The sequence below is a fragment of the Schistocerca nitens genome, chromosome 3, assembly GCF_023898315.1.
Source record: "Schistocerca nitens isolate TAMUIC-IGC-003100 chromosome 3, iqSchNite1.1, whole genome shotgun sequence".
In the NCBI taxonomy this organism is placed as follows: Eukaryota; Metazoa; Arthropoda; class Insecta; order Orthoptera; family Acrididae; genus Schistocerca; species Schistocerca nitens.
This window is the reverse complement of record NC_064616.1, coordinates 602,241,837-602,256,140: the sequence shown is the minus strand read 5'-3', so window position 1 is coordinate 602,256,140 and position 14,304 is coordinate 602,241,837. Positions and strand designations below refer to the sequence as shown.

The 14,304-nt window shown below is 42.4% G+C and overlaps 1 protein-coding gene across 2 annotated transcripts in view; it reads right to left on the bottom strand.

The window, feature by feature from the left end:
- The window catches only part of LOC126248532 (probable cytochrome P450 CYP44), a 256,791-nt gene that overhangs the window by 159,518 nt on the left and 82,969 nt on the right, over positions 1-14,304 (bottom strand). The window lies entirely within an intron of this gene.

The following is a 14,304-nucleotide window of genomic DNA, read 5'->3' as shown; positions in this document are numbered from 1 at the left end:
CACACAAAATTTGAGACTTTCACAGTGACTTAGTAAACCAATACACTGTTTTCCATAGCTAGGGGTCCTGGCTCCAAGTATAAACAGTGCTAGATGTTATCTAAATCCAGGGCTAGAGGCATACAAGATGCATATTGCCTTCTTGGAGAAACAATACAAAACTAAGACTTCAGTTCCTCCAAATCTTATAGTAACATCCTCAGGAGAAACAAAACAAATCACAACTAGAGACACTATTTACTATTCTACAAAAACCTTCACTAAAAAATATACTGACTCTATACCAACTGCAATTGTCAGTTTGTTTTGGTTTATTTTTTGTACTATCATACAGTTTCAATCTTAGGCCATTTTCCAATACTGAAATACAATAATTGACTGCAGGATAATTAAAAATCTGTGATGGCAAATATTGCGATACTGGTCCCTTGAATGTGTTGTACATAATTCATGTCCTTATCCTTGCACTCTTGACAGGATGTACAATATGAATAATAAAAACTGTGAAACTTTCTGGCAGGTTAAAACTGTGTGCCGGGCCGAGACTTAAACTCAGGACCTTTGCCTTTCGCAGGCAAGTGCTCTACCAGCACTGTACATGTAGAACCATTGGTAGAGTGTTCAGTCACAGCCTTTTAGTGCTGTGACCCAGTCTTTGGTCAGAAAATTATTAGTCTTTAACAAAACAATAATTCCTATGTGGGGTTGTTGGTCCTCCATTGGGCACTTCCCCAAGTGGTGGATAGAGGAGTGTTCTCCAGATATGGAGGGTACCACGGAAATAAAATACCTGGGGCAGACAAAAACCAGCAGGTATGAGGGCCAATGGCTTGGAAGAAAGGCAGAGTGGCCCCGAACCATCAACTGCTGCCTTGCAGTCAGTAGAGGGACCTACAAAGGCTACGGATGCTCCCCTAAAAATGGAGCCAGCTACCCAGCGAGCTGTAAGGGGCAATCCCCCAAACGGTTGGGTGGGAGATTAACAGTCTTCCCCAATAAAAATGACTTGTTGCAAATGCTAACAAAGGAATAAGCTGGACAGATATTTTGATGACAGCCCAAGCAAACAAAAAAAGGATATGAGGTATGTACATAAGAACAAGGAATGTGTGGAGCCTATACCAATCTGGAGCCCTATGCCAGCTGCTAACACAAGTAAACAACTACAGTATAAAACTATTTCCTCTCCTGGAAACAGGGTGCAAGGGAAGTGACATAATGGACTCAAGAAATTTCACTATCTTCTATAATGGCGGGAGGACGAATACCTTTAGCAAAAGTTTTATGGTCGCTAAAGGACTGAAACATGCTATGATGCACTTGAAACCAATCAATGAATGGATCTCCACATTGAGATTAAGGGCAAAAATTTTTTGACATAACAATTATAAATGTACATGCACGCACAAAAGAGGCAGATGAACAACCAAAGGATGAGTTTTATAGCAAGGTTATATGATCAGGCTCCCAAGCATGGTGTTAAAATCTTAATAGGAGACTTGAATGCAAAAACAGGAAAAGAAGAGGCTTATCAACCAACTATAGGAAGACATAGCCACCATGAAATATCAAATGACAATGGAATTAGGGTTGTAGATTTTGCTATGAGTAAAAACATGACTGTCAGCAGTACATGTTTCCTACAAAAAAAGATACACAAAGAAACATGGATGTCACCAGATGGAGAAACTAGAAATCAGATAGACCATATATTGATTGATCGGAGGGATGGATCAGACATAATTGATGTTAGGAGCCACTGTGGAGGTGACTGCAATTCACACCATCATCTAGTGAGAATTAAGTACAGACAAAGGGTCTCTCTATTGAGTAAACAAAGAGGCCACAAACAGAAGAGTTTTGACATTAAGAAGCTGAAGTTAGAAGAAACACGGAGAGCATATTAGATGAAAATAGAAGAGGGGATTAAGAATGATACTGACACATCAAATGAACATATAGAAATAATGTGGAAACGATGTAAGACTGCAATCCTTGAGGCAGCTGGAGGGGTTTTGGGGACATGTACAGGCTCAAAGGAAGGCAGATTGGTTTGATGAAGAATGTATGAGAAGAAATGAAGAGCATAACATAGCACGAATGAAATTATTTCAGAGAACTAGAGCAGATTTGAATGAATATACTAAGAAGTGCTGTGTAGCTAAGAGGGTTTGCAGAAAGAAAAAAAGGGCACTAGAAAAGAAAAAATTGGAAGAAATTGAACAGCTAGTGGAAGAGAAGCAAGTACGTGAAACGTAACTAAGGATTAAAGAACTAAAGGCTGGGTTTCAAGCCAGAACAAATATATGTAGGAGTAAAGAAGGGGATTTGATACGGGAGAGTAATAAAATACTTGACGGATGGGTAGAATGCTTCCAAGGTTTACTGAACCGAGAAGAAGAAGGATTGGAACAGGGAGAACTGGTGGAAATAACTTATTGCAGACCAGAGGTCTTAACACCAGAACCAACACCAGAGGAAGTGATACAATCCATTAAGACCTTAAGACACAATACGTCACCTGGAGAAGATCAGATCCAGGTGCAACTTCTCAAATATGGTGGGGAAACACTGTGGAAAGCAATATATAAAGTAATACTGAGCATCTGGCAGGAGGAGAGCATGCCAATGGAGTGGAAAATGGCTATTCTGTGTCCCATGCATAAAAAAGGAGATAAATTAAACTGCCAGAATCTGAGGAATCTCCCTGCTAAATACTACATATAAAGTGTTGTTCAAGACCCTAACTAGGAGGCTTACTCCCTATGTGGAAGAGAGAATTTGAGACCATCAGAGTAGGTTTAGAAGAAATAGGTCAACAACTGACCAAATATTCATATTACACAAGCTACTTCAAAAATGTTATGAACAACAAATAAACGTACACCAGATTTACATCGATTTTAAACAAAACGTATAGTAGCATCTCAAGAGTGACATTGCAGAATGTGATGGAAGAGGCTGGACTACCTAAGAAGCTCATTAAACTTACTATGATGCCTCTCAGTGAAACCAACTGTAAAGTAAAAATACAAGGCAAAATCTCCAGAGAAGTGGAAGTCAAGAAGGGACTGAGACAGGGTGACAATATCTCCTTACTGCTATTTGACCTCTGCCTAGAAAAAGTCATAAGCCAGATAGAGTTAAATAGAGGAGGAATAGAGGAGGAACCATTTTTAGTGGTGGTGGTGGTTAGTGTTTAACATCCTGTCGACAACGAGGTCATTAGAGACGGAGCGCAATCTCGGGTTAGGGAAGGATTGGGAAGGAAATCGGCCGTGCCCTTTCAAAGGAACCATCCCGGCATTTGCCTGAAACGATTTAGGGAAATCACGGGAAACCTAAATCAGGATGGCTGGAGACAGGATTGAACCGTCGTCCTCCCGAATGCGAGTCCAGTGCCATTTTTAGTCATTCACTGCAGTACCTAGCCTACGCTGATGATGTCGCATTACTCGCACAAAACAGTGCTGTGCTGGCTGATGCCTATCAACAACTGGAGAGAGGTACAAGGGAACTTGGCCCGGTAGTCAATGTTGAAAAGACAACATATATGGCAATGACCAACCAGCGAAACCTGTCAAATCTCGGGATAGCCAACAATTAGTTTTCAAGGGTGAGAGACTTCAAATACCTTAGCTAAACTATCACAGAGACAAATTACATCAACAGCAAAGTGAAAGAACAGCAGCAGGCAACAGATACTACTTTGTCACACTATCCATGCTTAAGAGCTCACTTCTATCACAAAAATCTAAAATCCTCATTTACAAAACAATTATAAGACCAGTTGTTATGTATGGTGCTGAGACATGGGCTGTGAATGAAAATGAGGAAATGATCCTTAGCATTTGGAAAAGAAAGGTTCTGCGTAAAATATTTGGCCCAAAATACAATCAAGAATGTTGGCACGTGTACGAATGCAGAATTAGAACAACTTTTTGAAGAACCTGATGTTGTCGCTACCATTTAGATAAAAAGAGTGTGGTGGGCTGGACACGTGGTCAGATTGGAGGAAGACAGAACATGTAAGAAGTTTTTTGATGGCAAGGCTGGAGGCACATGATGGAAGGGACTTTCCAGAAAGAGATGGGTGGATGGAATTGAAGGAGACATGAAAAAGCTGGGTGTCACGAGGATGGAGATGGAAAGCCATGGACCGGATAGAATGGCAGTATATTGTGATGCAGGCAAAGGCCCTTCAATGACTGTAGAGCTGAGGAGTAAGTAAGAGATACAATAATTGACTGTAGGATCATTAAAAGTCTGTGATGGCAAATATTGCCATACTGGTCCCTTGGATGTGTTGTATATAATTCATGTCCTTATCTTTGCACTCCAAAGAGCACGTACAGTATGAATAATAAAAACTGTACATGTAGAACCATTGGTACAGTGTCCAGTCATAGCCTTGAAGTGCCATGACCAAGCCTTTGGTGAGACAATTATTAGTCCTTAACAAAAGTAAGGAAAAGTAGCATGGAAGTGACATAGAGCTGTGGGCCAGGAGCCACAAGTGTGGTGACATGCATGACAATAATGAACACATCAGGGGATTGCGGAGCGAGGATAACAGAGCTCAGTGATAAACGGCACTGCACAGCCATAAACGTGTAGCAAGGGGGGTGGTATCACCACCCCAGGGCAAGTCTTTCATTTTGGCAATGTGACTTGGTGCTGGGTTTTAACAAAACAAATGGACACTGGAAGCATATAAATAAGTTTGAATTTTAAGGCAGAGATCACTTATCATCACTGGAAGGCAGCAGTACCACCACGATGCCAGAATGACACTGGATAGCATGATGACTGGGTTCTGCCAGCTACAGTCATGGGTTCGAGACAGAGCTGCACCTGCCATCTGCACTAAGTCCTTCACAGGACTTGGTGTTTCAATCATGCATATCTTCCATATACAGCTGCCAACTCCAATGCTAAGATCCTAGTGGGACTCAGCGTCACAATGTCAGTCACCAACCAACTGCTATCAGATGTCAGCAGACCGTACCCCACACACAACCATCCACATATTCCATTGCACTTTGCAAGCAGGGTGATGGTCCACTGAGCCTACATGACACAGGGCTGCAGAGCCTACGTGAAGCCAAAGGAAGTAGGGCACACACCGCCTCCGTGGTTGCGTGCGGAACCAAGGGGCCACCTCCCATGTGGTGTGCCATCCCAACACAACTTGATGTGCCACAGATGTCAATGTCTATGCGTTACAGGGGCTGCTGACCTAAGCAATGTGATACGACAGCTCATCAGCACTACCGTATTTACTCGAATCTAAGCTGCACTTTTTTTCTGGTTTTTGTAATCCGAAAAACTGCCTGCGGCTTAGAATTGAGTGCAAAGTAAGCGGAAGTTCTGAAAAATGTTGGTAGGTGCCGCCACAACTAACTGCTGCCGTTGAATTTATGTAGTGCTACACAGGCATCCCTTGCAGGCACAAAGATAAATACTGGCGCCTAAACCCCTGCGTCAGTAAATAAATTAAAAGAAAAGTTAGAAGAATGTAAACATTATACCATGCATTCTTTCATGTTTGCTGCTATCTCATTTAAATCTTGTCTGCCTAATAAACTATGAAACTAGAGTGAGAAAACAGCAAACGTGGAAGAATATACATATCATGTAATGTTCATATTCGTATTATTCTTATGCTGAATAGTGATACAGTCAGAAATGAAGCACGGCAACTGACTAGATTTTTAAATCTAAGATGACTCTAATTTCTGTGCAGAATGCAATGTACTAAAGAGGCATCTGCAAAGATTTTCAAACGGAGAAAAATTTTCGCTAAACTCTCGTTCAGAACATCTTCTATCATATGCAGGCTATTATTTGGTTCTTGTTGATCATTATCAAAGAAAGCAGCAGTGTAAGTAACAACAAAGAGCATTCTCTTGCCATTGTTTCACTTATGAGACAATTCCTCTCTTTTTTTTATTGTAAGCGGCTGTAGCGCGCACAAAAGCAAGCCATGCCGCGAGCGGCAACAGGTCGTAAACACTCATTATCGGAATGCAACAAACAATGCATGACGCAGTACAATAATGCATTTTCAGCCTAGAGTGACATAAACACCTGTAACAAAGAGAATGGCACTTATCAGATCAAAGCAAAATAACCAATCGATTCAAACCACATGAAGCATGTGAAAAAGGAAGGGTACCCATATAAATACGGACGGAGAGCTTGACACATAGCAATGGCTACTTGGTAAAGCTTAACTGTTAAACTTACGACTCGAATCAAACTACTGTAGCTGTATCTTCATCCATTTGACCTCAATTGTGTCTCATGTTACAATGGACCAACTTTGTTTCAATTTGGAGGGGCGGTCTAAAACTTTTATCTCCCATTGAATTTCGAATCTCAAATTTCAGGTGCGGCTTAGATTCGGGAAAATTTTTTTTTTCCTTGATTTCAAGTCTCATTTTTCAGGTGTGGCTTAGATTCGAGTGTGGCTTATATTCGAGTAAATACAGTAAGCAGAAGCAGCCACCTGTTCTTCACTATAAGTCAGAGTCAGTGAGGAGGGATGTGTCTGCCTCACTATGCTGTTTGTCAAGATCAATAAAGCTCATTGTAATTGTTAACAGTGTTTGCCATGGACAGCCTTGTGTCTGTCACTAACCTTCTGATGCTACAGAGTGGTGACAGGCAGACTGACATTGCCACAATTGTCAGTGGAGGGCTGCTACTCCCGCAGCACATCATCCAAGCCACTTCTCACATTATCATAATTAGGGTGAGTGAAACTGGTTTGGTCTTGTGTGCTGATAGTCATGGAGTCAGAGTTTAGGGGATGTAATTATACAAGGCGAGAAAATCAAGTAGTAGATGAGTTTTTCTATTTGGGCAGCAAAATAACTGATGATGGCCGAAATGGAGAGGCTATAAAATGTAGACTGACAAAGGTAAGAAAAGTGTTTCTGAAGAAGAGAAATTTGTTAACATTGAATATAGATTTAAGTGTTAGAAAATCTTTTCTGAAGGTATTTGTCTGGAGTGGATGATAAACAGTTTAGACAAGAAGAGAACAGAAGTTTTTGAAATGTGGTGCTACAGAAGAATGCTGAAGATTAGATGGGCAGATCACGTAAATAATGAGGAGATACTCAACAGAACTGATGAGAAAAGAAATTAGTGGCACAACCTGACTAGAACAAGGGATCGATTGATAGGACACATTCTGAGACATCAAGGGATTACGAATTTAGTATTGGAGGGAAGTGTAGATGTGAAAATCATAGAGAGAGATGAAGAGATGAATACAGTAAGCAGATTCAGATGGATGTAAGTTGCAGTACTTATTTGGAGATGAAGAGGCTTGCACAGTATAGAGTAGCATGGAGAGCTGCATCAAACAAGTTTGGACTGAAGACCACAACAACAACAATAGCTTTACAACACGAAAGAAGCTGGCTGACTTGTCACAGTTTAAAGGGAATTGTAGAGGTGAGTGTCTGGTACCTGTGCATTGTACTTAATGCAATTTACTTGGACACTCTGCCCCTTGTGCTGAATCGGTAGCAGTGAATTGTTTTACATGTTATCATTTTGGGCACATGGCTAGACACTGTAGGGCATCCATATGGCTCATGATTAGACAAAAGAAGTAAGTTGATAGAGTACTCTGTGATTGCCAATTGTATCTATATTAGTTTTGTTATTTCTATGAGTTTTTTAGAGTTGTAAAAATGAGTAAGGCAGAGGGAGAGGCAAAGTCAGAGACACAAGATGTCACCAAGGAGGAGACTTTGCAATCTTAGTGAATCAGGTAGCTTAGCTGAGAGCAAATAATGTGGTTGTAAACAATTCATTGGCAAAGATGGATCATGAAATATGATTGTTGAGATCTCAGGTCGTAGGGGTGGATCCAGCTATTGTTAACCTTGTTTCTTCCTTCTACACTATGGAGTATGAGGATGTGGCAGCATTTGTAGATCTTATGTCATCATCTAACATAGGGAGCTGGTTGGATAAGCAGTTATTGCAGATTGCGAGGTTACATTTGATGGAGAAAGTGAAGTTGTTTGTAAGATGCATAGAAGCATTTCGTAATGCAAAGAGACTTTTGAGCAACTGAGACGGGTTGTAACAAAAGTACAGGAAGCAGACTAGTGCACAATTTTTTCAACAGCATTTGAGTACTATGTCCAGAAAGTACAATGAAGCAGTGGAATATTTTGTGGATAGGGGTAGAGGATAATGATATACAGTCACTGGGGTCAGTAGTCATGAGTTTTTCACTTGAGGCAAACAAATTTAAGCAAAGTGTAGAAGTGGTGTCTTATGTAAGCGAGGGGTACAGCACAATCCTAGGATTGGACTTTCTGTATCAACATCATGATATACTGACTTTTGACAATGTGTAGTGGAAATTAATGGGAACACATTCTGACTAGGAGAAGCTGCTGCCATGAGGAACAGCTAATGTATAAAACAGCCCAGTTAAACCACAAGCAACAACATTATGGCTCGATTCAAATGATTGTATTTCAGGAGGCACGGGAAAATTGCTATGGGTGAATGTGGAGCCTGAATTACCAGTTGATATGTTGTGTGTGATATAATTGCTAGAGGTTAGTGAAATATTGGATATGGTGTGTTGTTTGGTGAAATGTAGTATTGCATGCATATATGAGAGTAATGGAGGCACTGCAGTACATGTCAATGCAGATCATTTTGGAGCCGAGGAAGTTCAGTTGTTTTTAGCTACATTAGAGATGCTGGATGAGAAAGATTGCCACACTGGAGTGTTGGCTATGATGAGGCACAGGATGCTTCTAGGACTGCATTTTGTTTTGAATTGAAGTATTCAAGGGGAATGGATAAGACAATGATGGATAACCTGTTGCTATAATTTCAAGATTTGTTTTTTCTACAGGAGCCATTGCCTGCTACATGAGTAACAAAACACACGTTTCCAGCAGGAAACAAAGCACTGGTGTATCAGAGGCTGTACAGAATTCCATGACTGCTGCAACCAGTTTTGGAGGACTATGTAAACCAACAGTTTGTTGATGGAACTGTGGAAGAGAGTACTAATCCTTGGGAGGGGGGGAGGGGGGTGGGGGCTGCAGGAATTGTGATCATGCCAAAAAATATTTATGGATGGTTTAAGGAAATATTGGTTTTGTTGAGATTACCACCAGCCACATAGTAAGATTACAACAGATGCCTACCCAACTGCAAACATCACAGAGATGATAGACAACCCAGGGCAAGGCCAGTACTTCTTGATATTGGACTGGAGAGGGTATCATCAATTAGAAGTTGCTCTAGAAGATAAACTGAAAGCAGGATTTTCAGCACCTTGAGGACACTATCAGTATATAAGGTTGCCCTTTGGGTTGAAGAATGTACCAGCAACATTCAGACAGCTGCTGAAGGTACTGAAACTGCTTCAATGTCATCTTGATGATATAATCAAGAGCATAGACAAAGTCTGAGGGAAATGTTTAAAAGATTATGAGCAGACCATTTGACACACAGCACAGAACAATGTAACTTTGCACTTGAAGAGGTTAACTATCTGGGCCATATCATTAGTAGGGACAATGTGAGGACTGATATGAGGTTGATATAGGCAGTCCAAGACTTTCTGGTAGCACAAACAACCATGGAATTACAATCTTTCCTCAGTCTCGCAAATTATTATAGAAAATCATGAAGGGGTTTGCAGACATTGCCAGACCAATTACACAGTTGCTGAAGAAGGAGATTAAGATGGTATGATCAGGAGAGTGCCAGGAAGCATTTTTCAAGTTCAAGAGAGCATAAACGTCAAGTCTGGTGTTGATGTTTCCAGATTTTCAGGAGTTCATATTACCATGTGATATGTCGAATCACACTCCAGGGTGTGTTTTGAGCCAGGAGATCAACAGGCAAGAACATCCTATTGCCTATGCATCAAGATAGTCGTACACAGTGCAGAAGAATTATTCTACAATGGAAAGGGAAATGCTTAGCTTGATATATGAAAATATGTTACTCCAGGGTTACTTGTACAGAAGGAAGTTCAAGGCACTGACACACCATGCTGCTTTGAAGTAGTTACTTGGTTTGAAGGGCCCATCAAGTAGATTGATGAGGTGGCTGCTGAAACTCAGTGAATTTGAGTATGAAGTATTCCACAAACTAGGAAAGAAACATGGAAATGCAGATGGGCTTAGCAGAAAAGTAGCTGTAATACAGGCACTAGGTCATGGCCTTGAGGAATGGCAAGCAGCGCAGAGCGCCAACAGAGAGTGATAAACAGTATGGCAAGCAACAGTTGTTTACCATGAAAAATGAATTGTTATATAGAGAGATAAAACTGGGAACACAAGAGGTGGCGCTGGCCAAGCTGAAACTAGAAGTGTTATTTGAGATGCATGATCACATTTTATCGTATCTTGGGGGATGTCAGACAATGAACTGGAGAGTGGCAGGAAAGTATTTGTGGAAGGGAAGGAACAATGATAACCAATATGTCAGGAACTGTGTGGATTGTATACAGTGAGCAAATCTGAGTGGGAGGCAAGAACTGTTACAAGGACTACCACAAGCAAAGGAAATGTTCAGTTTCATCAGTTTGGACACATTATGCTCATTCAATCGACCACCAGCAGGTAATTGTTGTGACTCACCAATCTTTCAAAGTGCCGCCACGCAGTTATGCGCGTCCTCTACATGCGGTGCTGTCTGCCAGGCATGCAGCAGCAGCGCCACCTAAGCGGCCAGCCCGCCAGCGGCTGCTAGACTGGGACTTAGTTATAATTTGACTGTTAAAGTGTACACACATCTCCATCTGTTTACTTGATCTGTGACTTTCATGTATTGCATCTTCCTTGAAATATATCTGTTCAACTTGAAGTTATTACAACTGGCGACAAGGTAGTGATTTTTCTTTTCCATCATTGACCCACATGTTTCCATGGCTACTTTAGAGCAACTATTGCAAGGTCTCATAGAACAGCAAATGCTTGTCACAAATGCGATTCGTGATTTCGTCACGGCATCAAATGCAGGGCGTCTCTCGTCGTTGTCTATACCTACTTTTCCTCCTTACCACGAGACGGCGGAAGACTGGTCCGGTTACTAAAAATGTCTGCGACAGCACTTCTTGGCATTTCATGTCGCCGATGAACAAACATGTAAGTCTCTATTCCTTTCATGGATTTCACCTCAAATGTATCGGTTGTTGTCACAATTGGCTCCTTTGAAAGATCCTGCGTCTTTGTCCTTTGTTGAAATGTGCTCACTTCTGTCCGTCTATTTTCAAAAGCAACGCATGTGGTAGCCTCTCATGTTGCCTTTTATCGTTGTTAAAAACAACCGAATCAATCCTATCGCACTTGGGCTGCTGAACTTCACGGCCTCAGTAGAAAGTGTCAATTTGTTACTGAAGTTCACAAAGAATTCTACACTGATTCCATGGTACGAGATGCTATTATCTGATCGGCGCCAGACAAAGAAGTTAGGCAACGTGCCCTTCAATTGGCAAATCCGACTCTAGATGAAGTCATATCCATTGCTCAGTCTTTTGAAATTTCTCGCACCGCTGGAGTGCAAATAGAGGCATGGGGCGATGTTGGGGAAATACAATCTCGGTGCGATGTTGACGAAGCGTGTGGCATGTCCCCGCCAGCCGACGTGGCCGCAGTACGCTCCCAAGTGCATCCTTGGCCTAACCATAAACAAACCTCTAAGAAACTGCAGCAAAACTCACGGCAACTTCCTTCATGTCCGCAGTGTTTTATGAAACATTCATGAGAAGATTGTCCACAATGTTGGGCCGTGTGTGGCAAATGAAAAAAAAGGGGTCATGTGTCATCCGTTTGCAAATCCGACCGCATACATGATGTTCATGAACATGACGCTGATTCTGATTCTGTGTTGTCTGTCAATTGTACTTCTTCCCTTTCAGGGAAGTTATTCCTCACTGTCCAAATACTTGGTCGAGATGTTCGCATGCAGGTGGATACTGGTTCTGCTGCCACTATCATCAATTCTCAGACATATCTTCAGTTGGGTTCTCCAATCCTGTCACCTGTCACTAGGCAATTACGGACTTACAATAAACAAAAGATTTCTCTCTTGGAACAATTTTATGTGAAGGTATCTTACAACTCTGTTGTTCGCACTGTTCCCATATTTGTGGTCGACCATAGTAAAGCGGAGAATCTATTTGGTTTCGATGCCTTTCGCGTTTTTGGGTTCTCCATTGATGACTGCCAATATCGTCTCTGATGCTATTCCTTGTGCTCAATTGGATTCCTTGTCAACTACATTTTTGTCCCTTTTTTCTCCTGGGTTAGGCTGTGCAAACAACTTTGAAGCTCATATCACGCTCAAACCCACTGCTCGGCCTAAGTTTTTTCGGGCTCGGCACATTCCTGTGGCCTTCGTGATTGGGTAAAATGGGAACTGGATCGTCTCACTGCTTCGGGGGTCTTGATTCCTGTCACTTCCAGTGAGTGGTCCTCTCCTGTCTTTGTCATTGCTAATCCAAATGGTGATATTCGTCTCTGTGGCGATTTCAAAGTCACTGTAAATGCTCAATGCATTATCGACACTTACCCTATGCCTTGACCTGAAGAATTGTTCACTAAATTTGCTGGAGGCCAGTATTTTTCCGGACTTGACCTGTCAGAAGCTTATCATCAACTTCCTCTTGACGCTGCTTCGTGGCAGTTTCTGGTCCTTAACACGCCTCTATCAATATCAACGATTTCCATTCGGGGTTGCCAGTGCCCCTGCTCTCTTTCAGCGATTCTTGAAACAATTATTGCTCACTGTCCCTGGGTGTATAAATTACATGGACGACAATATTGTCACTGGCTCCACCACTGACAAACATCTTCAAAATCTCCGCACACTTTTTCATGTCTTACAGACTGCTGGTCTTAAGTGTAATCTTCAGAAATCAAAATTTTTTCAGGCATGTATCATGTATTTGGGGTTTTAACTCTCTCGGGAAGGTATTCGTCCACTTCAGCAAACTGTCACTGTGATCAATGCCTTTCCTGGCCCCACATCTGTTAAGGAACTGCAGGCCATCTTGGGGAAAATAGCATACTATCACAAGTTTTTACCATCTGCTGCTTCGGTGGCTCAGCCGTTGCATCGCCTGTTGCATAAAAACGTGCCTTTTCACTGGTCCGAATCGTGCGATGCGGCTTTCCAGAAATTGAAGACTATGCTGAAACAGGCCCAGGGCCTGGCTACTTATCAATCTGGCCAACATCTTGTTCTTGCCACAGACGCTTCTCAATACGAGGTTGGTGCAGTCCTTGCGCACCATTTTTCTGACGGTTCTGAACAACCCATTGCTTATGCTTCCAAAACGCTCACGGATGCCCAACAAACGTATTCCCAAATTGAAAAAGAAGCTTTGGCCATTATTTATGCTATTCATAAGTTTGGTGTTTTTTCTCTATGGATCCAAATTTCATCTTGTTACGGATCACAAACCACTTGTTTCCTTGTTTCATCCATCAACGTCACTTACCGACAAGGCTGCACGCCGCCTCCAGCGTTGGGCTCTTTACTTGTCTCGTTTCAATTATGAGATTCATTTCCGGCGAACGGCTCAACATGCGAATGCTGATGCACTGTCTCGCCTTCCCATGGGTCCTCATTTGGCATTTGATAGGGAGGAACTTTTGTGTTTCCACCTGGATGTTGCCGAGCAGCGGGTTGTGAACGGGTTCCCCATCACCGGGGACCGGCTGGCGGCTGCTACTGGTTCTGACCCTACCCTCTCCCGGGTTTTACGCTGTATTCAGAAGGGTTGGCCACATCGTCCATTCGCTAAGACTTCTGATCCATTGCGGAACTACTACGCTTTGCGTTACCACCTCACGGCTAGGGATGGTATTATCCTCCTTTCCACCGAAAATGCTTCGCCACGTCTTGTGGTACCTGCATCTTTGCATGCTTCAGTCTTGCACCTCCTTTACCAAGGGCACTGGGGTGTCTCTCGCACAAAATCTCTGGCGTGCTGTCATGTGTACTGGGCCAGCAGCGACTCTGAAATCGCACACATGCTCGCTGCCTGCGGCCTTTGTGCGTCACAGACCGCCGCCCCGAAGTCATCTTTGTCACCGTGGCCTTCGCCTGAGAAACCCTGGGAGCGTATTCATGCTGACTTTGCGGGACCTTTTTTAGGTACTTATTGGCTTCTCGTTATTGACACCTACTCTAACTTTCCTTTCATTGTCCATTGCATGTCGCCTACCACCGCGGCAACCACCAATGCTCTAGCTCGCATTTTCTCTTTGGAAAGCCTTCCCTCTACTCTTGTTA